The following is a 7,612-nucleotide window of genomic DNA, read 5'->3' as shown; positions in this document are numbered from 1 at the left end:
AAAGGAAATTTAATAGCGCCAGTTTCTATTTCACTCTGACTCGCATGTGTCCTCTGGCTGGATGCTCCCGACCCGCCTCTCCCAGCGCTGAGCCTGAGGACTTCCCTCTCCATTTTGTTCGGGATCTGTTGGTTTTTCTCAATGTCCCCTTCTCCCTGTAGTGGGAATAAATGGAAAGCCTTCCTCGGGATTAAACCCTTAGATTTTCCCCTTTGCTAACCAGTAAAGAGAGAGAGGGAAGAGAGGAAATGAAATTGTTATGGAGATTACAGTGTATGTCACCGGCTCTTTGGCCAGTCCTTGGGTTTTGTCGCTGAACGGTTAAGTGCAAACTTGTATTTCCCTTCACAAGAATGGACAATTTTTCTCGCTTGTTTGCAGTTTTCCAAAGTTCTACACACAAATCAGTGAACCTTAAGAGACCCTTTCACTCTTTTATTGTGAATATTTGTCAGTGCTCCGGGGCAGTGATTGCAGTGACAGGTGAATCCAGGGGCCCAGCGATGGCGTCCCAACTTCATAGGTTTGGGAATGTAAAAGACTACCGGCCCTTTCACTAGGGACGTGGCAGTCAACAGGTTCGCATTTTCTGGGATGTAATTCCTGTTCCCTGCAGCCGAACGGCAGCGGAGCAAACCCGAGCCCGCGGCCGCTGCCCTGCCAAGCCTCTGACCCGGCTGCCGCGAGCAGCCTTGTGCCGGACGGCCACCCCGGCCGGCGTCCCGTGGAACAGGGGGAGGGAGGTGGCCTGGAGGGTGTGGGAGGACCCTCGCCTGGCAGCCCCGCATGACACCCGGACACCTTCTCTCCCAAGTCCGGTGCTCAAGAGGGCTCCCGCGGGCGCTCGCTCCTCCTCTGCTCCCTCTTTAATTTTCATTCCGCCTTTTAATTATTAATTAAAGCCGAGAAGGGCTGTGGCTGGGGAGGGGAGGGGGAAGGTATGCAGGCAAGAAAGGGAAGAGCGGGCTGGGGGCAGCGGTGGCAGCGGAGGGTGGTTGAAGCACAGCTTTGTGTGCCGCCTTAATTGGCCTGGCCACAGAGGGTCTGCGGCGGGGCCGCCCGGACCCGCTCCCCTCCCGCCGCCCGCCCCATCCGTGCCCGTCCAGGGCTGCGGGACCCCTTCGCCGTCCCCGGCCGGGCGCCCCGGTGCCCAGCCCTGCCGCGGGGTCTCTCCTGTCCCGCGCACCGGAGCCGGGCTTGATATTTAATCCGTCTCCCTTCGGACAAAGACCCATCTTTTTACCACGGAGAAACGCCACTGAGATGCGGCTAACCTCCAGGGTTATATCCCAAACCGCGACCCAAGAGCTTGAAAGATGCTTGCCCGGCCCTCTTCTAGCCTGAACAAAAAGGATCTGGAAAAAAAACGCTGCCTTTTTTTTTTCTTCTTTTTTTTTTCTTCTTTTTTTTTTTTTTTTTTTTTTTTTCCCCCCCCCCCCACAACAAAGAATTCCTAATCATTTCATCTTGGGGGTGAATTTTTATTCCCGTGTCCACTCAGGGTATTGAAATCGATCGCTGCAATATTTAATATATTACTGTCTTAGAGTCCTCTCTCTCTGTAAGGCTGGCTTTATTTCTTGTCTGACTACGTCCCCTCCTATAATAGTACATTCTGTACATCTGTCTGCGGTGTAAAATAATCGTAGACTTCATTAAATACGCAGTCATTAAAGGCTGCGGTCAGTTTTCTAATTATGTGGAAAAGCAAACGCCGGGTAAACAAAGGTATATTAACAGAATAATCTCCCAATAAATTCACAGGCACTTGAACAACAAACTCAACAAATATCTGATGGTATAACTACAACATTAGAATTAACTATTTTTTAATTATGTGAGGTTTATATAATGTACCCTTCATTTTTTGTTTAACTTTCCTGTAGTGACCTGTCCCATAACCTTGTAATCCACTGTGGGATATTTCTTTGTGGCCTCTTTCCTTTTGTTATGCCCCCACAGGTTTCCAGCTTAGATGCCTTTTTTTTTTTTTTTTTTTTTTTTTTTTTTTTTTTTTTTTCCTCTTGGTAAATGCGTCTTTAAAAAAATATTTGACCTGTTTGACTTAGAGACGTGCATAGACATCTGTGGATTGGGTTAGGCTTAAAGTTTCTATGCGATTTCATGATCTTCGTAAAGCAACACCTGAAAAGTAAAAATAATTGTCTTTCACTATTGGGGGAAATTGTTCCATTAGCAAAGTTTGTAGATGTCAATGACTCTCGTGTATGAGTATTCTTTTTTGCAGTTCACAAAAATACATGTTTTAATGATCTCTTTGAGACCACATCCTCATTTATAGCATATGTCCCAGCACAACCAAGATTTTTGCTATGACTGGATGTGGTTGGACTGCCCTTGGGAAAACCAGGGAGTTTGCCAAAGGATCTGCAGCATCTTGATAGAAAATGTGGGACAGGGAGCTGGCTCAGAAACTTTGCTTTTCCCGCTTCCCTGGGAGGGAGAGTGGCTCCTAGAAAACATTGTCATCCCAGCCGGAGCTCGGGGAAACTAGGCTCCAGCCCTTTATCATGGACCAGCTCTTCTCGCCGGGAATCACCGAGTTGCTTTTTCAGGCTGAGCTTTGCAGGTACTGGCGAGCGAAGTCATTGCAAAACAGAGATAAACATGGAGCAAGGGCGCTGCTGCTTCTCCCTGTCCGTGAGTGGAGACAGAGAGAGTCCTGATGAACTCGGTAATGCCTGAGAGGAAATCCTTAGCACCTTAGCAGGCAGAGACAGTTAGTCTCATTGGAAAACTCCTTTTTTTTTTCAGCAAGCAAGCGTTCCTCTTCAGAAGCCATGGGCTGGTGGAAGCAAAAATGTTAATAGCTATCATACCTATGCAAAGATATTAACGCTATTGACTCGACTTCCTCAGCGAAGACAAATTCACCATATGTCAATGTGTAAACACTTTGGAATAAAATTAAAACCAGTTCTGTGCAATTGTCGCTATGCATGATTCTAATACAAACTATCAGATGTTTATGCAGTTCGTCTTTCTTAATGATCAGACGCCATTGGCGTTGATAAACCAAACACAAGCAGTAAATTCTGCGTGGAGAACGGCTCCGGCTCGCAGGTTTTGTGAAGACGGAGCAGCTCGCACGAAGCCGCAGCAAAATCATCCTGCACTTTTGTGCCGGCGTTGGGGCTGGGAGAGGCTGAACTCTCAGTTAGCCTCTGGAGCTTTTCCCTTAACCTGGTGTCATCCGTCTCCTGCGGAAAACGGGAGGAACAAATGCAGCAGCACGGCAGGAGCTGGCAGAGGAGCCGGGCTCCGGGCTGGAGCATTCCCGGGAAGCCTCGCCGCATCTGTGAGCGGGTGTTTACAGAGGGGAGGGAGAGAGGGAGGCAGAAAGGCCTCGGGAAAGGCAGGAGACTCTTTTAAGTCCGCTGATGAGGAATTGCTGCCGGGTTTACTCCTCTTTGCCCCACGAGCAGTGCAAACACGTATATAAAGACTCCCAACTTTCATGTGTGTTTTAAAAAGTTCACCTACTTTCAAGCCTGTTTCAGAAACCCGGGTTTCCGGGACGGAACAAACACCACCAAGTACCCTGCGTGGAGGGAAAGAGATATCAGCGATTATCTGGAGAGCCTTTCTATTTATCGGCCTCTACGCAGCTAGATAGGGAAATATGAATGTTCACGGACTTCATGAATGGCAGAGCTTGTGTAGAATGTCTATATTTTACAGGCCCCTTTACGGGAGAAGGATACAGAAATCATAATGGAATTAATGAGATTTTATTAGCAAATATTTGTAAACCCCAGGTAACCATTTATAAACTTACTCTAAAATGTGAGAGAGACTGCGAGATCACAGTCGGGGAGATCTGACATTATTTTATATGGCGTATTAAACACTGTTCACTCTTTTCTTCTACTACATCATTTAGCATGAACATCTTTTTCCCTCAGGCAAACTTCACCAGATTTTGACGGAGACGATTATGTCATAGCGGGAAACAACCTAAAAATCCTTCTTCTGGTTATAGTGTGCAACTTCAAACATACCCAACAGACACAGTAAAGTTTTTCAAATGGTCTGGAAAACCGTAGAAGGAATTGTATGCTATTGCTATTTACCCTTTCGAAAATGTCATGTCCAGGAAAATGGAAGTTAACTTTTCCAAAAGTGAATAAACCTTTTTCTCTCTTTTTTTTTTTCTTTCTCCTTTTTTCTTTATTTTTTGGGTGCGGGGGGGGAGGAGGGGGGAAAGGGTGTGTTTTGGGGTGTATTTGTTTTTGTGGGTTTTTTAACTATTTTTTTTCTCCCGTGTACTTTGCTAGATAATAATTCTACGTTTTTGATTGTCCCGGGCAGTTTACCCTTGAATCTCGGAACACAAAAGCATAGCGGGTAAATATAAAACATATGTTCGCACAGGTTATGTGGCAGCTTTAACACTGGCAGCCCCATTCACACGCATCTCCACAAACGCACAAAGGCCCTAGAAATCCCAGCAAAAGCGCTGCTCCCGGGGCAGCCAGACGAGAGGTGGTCCAGGAGAGCAGGCTGTGCTCCGGGAGCAACACCGACCTACAACAAACAGCCGCGAGGTCGGGAAGGGTGTGTCCGGGACGGAACCGTGCCTCGGCCTCGGAGAAGGGATGGTGGTCGGCCCTGCCGCTCCGCCGGGCGCTGCCGGTGCGGTGTCCCCGCGCTTCACCATTACCAGCTGCTTTTCCAAGGCTGTTTATTTGTTAGTTTATTTATTTTTTCCCCAGGAAGGTAGAGGAAGGGGAATGACAAGATGAAATATAATACAGAGATGTGAAGTGACCCGAGTGGCAGCTGAAGACGAGGTCTTAGCTGGGCCGTGTTTCCCAGCTAAACTCTCCGCTGCTCTTCGGGGAAAACCAAACGCAGGTTGATGGAAACATCCTGTTTTGAGGGAAATGGACTGTACAGCCCTATCTAGCAGCTCCGACACTACTAATCAGCCTGGAAAAGCACTGCGAGCACAAGTCTCGGGGAAAAGGGAGCCGTGCATCTGACACGATTGCAATTCAATCCCGATCCTGAAAGGCAGTTTGGAAAATCGCTGAGCTCCGAGGGGCAGAGCCGGGCTGCGGAGGCCCCTCCGCGGCTCGGCCCGCCGGGAGACCCGCTCCTTCCTCTGCCTGCAGCAGGGGCAGAGCCCCGAGCCGCAGAGGGGAAGGCAACAGATGTGGGCTGTACAGAAATCCGTGGAACAAGTGCTCTAAACCCAGGGGGATTTCTCCTAATAGCGAAATCAGAGAGGAAGAGATTTCAGGAAAGAGAATAGCCCAATATAAGTTTCTAGAGTAGAATTTACATTTCATCGTGATTTGTATGTTACAATATGCACACGCGTGCACGCGGGAGGAGTTTGGGTGCCAGCGGCGGGAAGTCCCCGCGTCCCGGTCCTTCTGACGGCCGAGAGCATCGGCGTGCCTCTACCCGCGGCCGGGAAGGGGGGCCACGGTGTGGAGTTTGGGGAAGTTCATTGCAATACCCCTATTGCCATCCCCTCCCCCGCCCCTCCGGAACGAGGGAGAAGGGACTGGAGGTGCTGGCTCCTGTTTATTTGTCTAAAGGGAACGGCGGCGTGGGAGGCCGAGGGCAGCCTTGGAGCCCCCCTCGCCATGCGGACGTGCCGTTCGGCGGGCAGGGACACCCGGCCTGCGGGCCCGGGCGGTACGGGGCAGGCGGGCAGGGGCACCCGGGGCAGCGCGGCCGCGAACAAAGGCCGGGAGCGGCTCCTGCACGTGTGCGCTGCTGCGGCGGGGCCGCGGGCTCGGCCGTGCACAGGGAGGGTCCGGCCGCGCCGCTGCTCCCCGGGCTGATGGGCAGGGAGAGCGGCTCACTCCGAGCGGGGGTCCCGATGCGTACCCCGCCGAGGGACGAAGCTTCAGCAAGGTCTGCCTGCGGGACGTCCATGTCCGGCCCCACCGCCCAAAGGTCACCGCGGCTGGTCCGGCTTCTCGCTACGGGCCACATTAGCGGAGCGGCCATTTACTGCCCTGGGATTGCAGCGCGGCCCGGGTTAGCCCATAAAGCTATTCACACTCAACAATGGGGATTTTCTCAACAATTAACAAGAAACAACATAATAAATCCATTTACAAAGCCCTCGCTATTTACTATAAATTAGCCACTCTTTAAGAGACCGGTGCGTAATTTCACACGCTTTACAGCCCCGGCTACATTTTAGACGCAAGAGCAAACAGCCCTGTTGGACCTTCTGCGCTGACCCCGCTCGCCGTCCTCTCCCGGGCCGACTCCGCGGGGGCGGACGGCGAACGGCCGAGCCCGGAGCCCCGGGCCTCCCCCGACCGCTTCCTGGCCCAGAGCCCGGCATCTGGCCCGAGGAGCCGCCAGGACTTGCCCCCTGGCTCGCCCCCAGCTCGGAGCGGGCAGGGCGGGAGGCGGCGGGGCCGCGCCACGGGAGAGCCCGGGAAGATGGACGCCCCGGCGGATGAGCCGGAGGGGAGCGGGGTGAGAGCCACGGCCCCACTTTGAAGAGCGGGGGCCCCGGAGACAGCCGCGCCGCCCCCGTCGCCCGCGGGAGCCGCTCCGGGAGCGGGGAAACCGGGCCAGGGATCCTGGCCGGGAGGGAAGGAGCCGGCCCGTGGAGCTGGGCCAGGGAGCCGAGGAGGCTCCGCCGCGCCGGGCAAGATGGCGGCCTGAGGCGCGCTATGCCCCGGGCCCGCCGCGCTTGGGCAGCCCCGCCGCTCGGGGGCCCCGGCTACGCTCCCGCATTTTTTTGACCTCCTTCTCTTTCTCTCTCTCTCTCTCGCTCTCGCTCTCGCTCTCTCTCTCTCTTTTTTTTTCCTTTTTTTTTTTTTTTTCTTCTTTTTTTCTTTTTGTGATTTCCAGGCGGCGGGAACGCGGTGCGGGAGGGGGGCCGGCGGCGCTCCCGCCGTACTCCCCCCTGTTTACAAACACAGCTGTTGCCGTGTATTTGCAATGCTAGGGGTAAAGCCACCAGCAGCGAGGAGCAAACGAGAGATGGTGCGGGAGAGGGGTCCTCGGCATCTGGAAAGGACAGGGCGCCTTGTTTTTGAAACTGTCAATTCCCTCAACCCCTATTGTGAGCGCCTCATGCAAAACATCTCGGGCCTTTTAAAGCGGGGGCTTGTGAGGCCGCCTCGGAGAGAAAGGGAGAGGGGGGGAGAGAGAGGCCTAGGGCACGGGAAATAATTATATCAGCGCAGTGAAAAAATGCAACGTGTAAGGCCTAAACCCGGCTCGGTGTCCCTTCCCGAAATGTTTTTGGTCAGGCCAGAGCTGTTCGAGCGCGGCTTGCAGGGCCAAGTACCAAGGGAATGGGTAATGTCTGCAAACGTGACTTGGGGAAGGTGGATCCCAAAGCCTCCCTCCTGATCTTGCTAACCAGGGCTTTTCATTTTCAGGCGCTCGCCATCCTTTTGTGATTCCAAGCTGACCAAATAGATCCCAGGATGAACCATTACATATTCTTCCCAGCAATCCTCTTAACCATAAAAACCACAATTAACAAGGTTATCCGTGTTTCATGTTTTCTAACATACTGCATATGTAGAATATTTTCCTGCAGATTACCGCCGTGTGTCAAAAATGCCACTTTTTTTACCCTTTTCTGTCTCAACCACTCGCA

This window comes from Parus major, chromosome 2 (assembly GCF_001522545.3).
Source record: "Parus major isolate Abel chromosome 2, Parus_major1.1, whole genome shotgun sequence".
NCBI lineage: Eukaryota > Metazoa > Chordata > Aves > Passeriformes > Paridae > Parus > Parus major.
The sequence above is the reverse complement of the archived record's forward strand: the minus strand, read 5'-3'. Positions refer to the sequence as shown.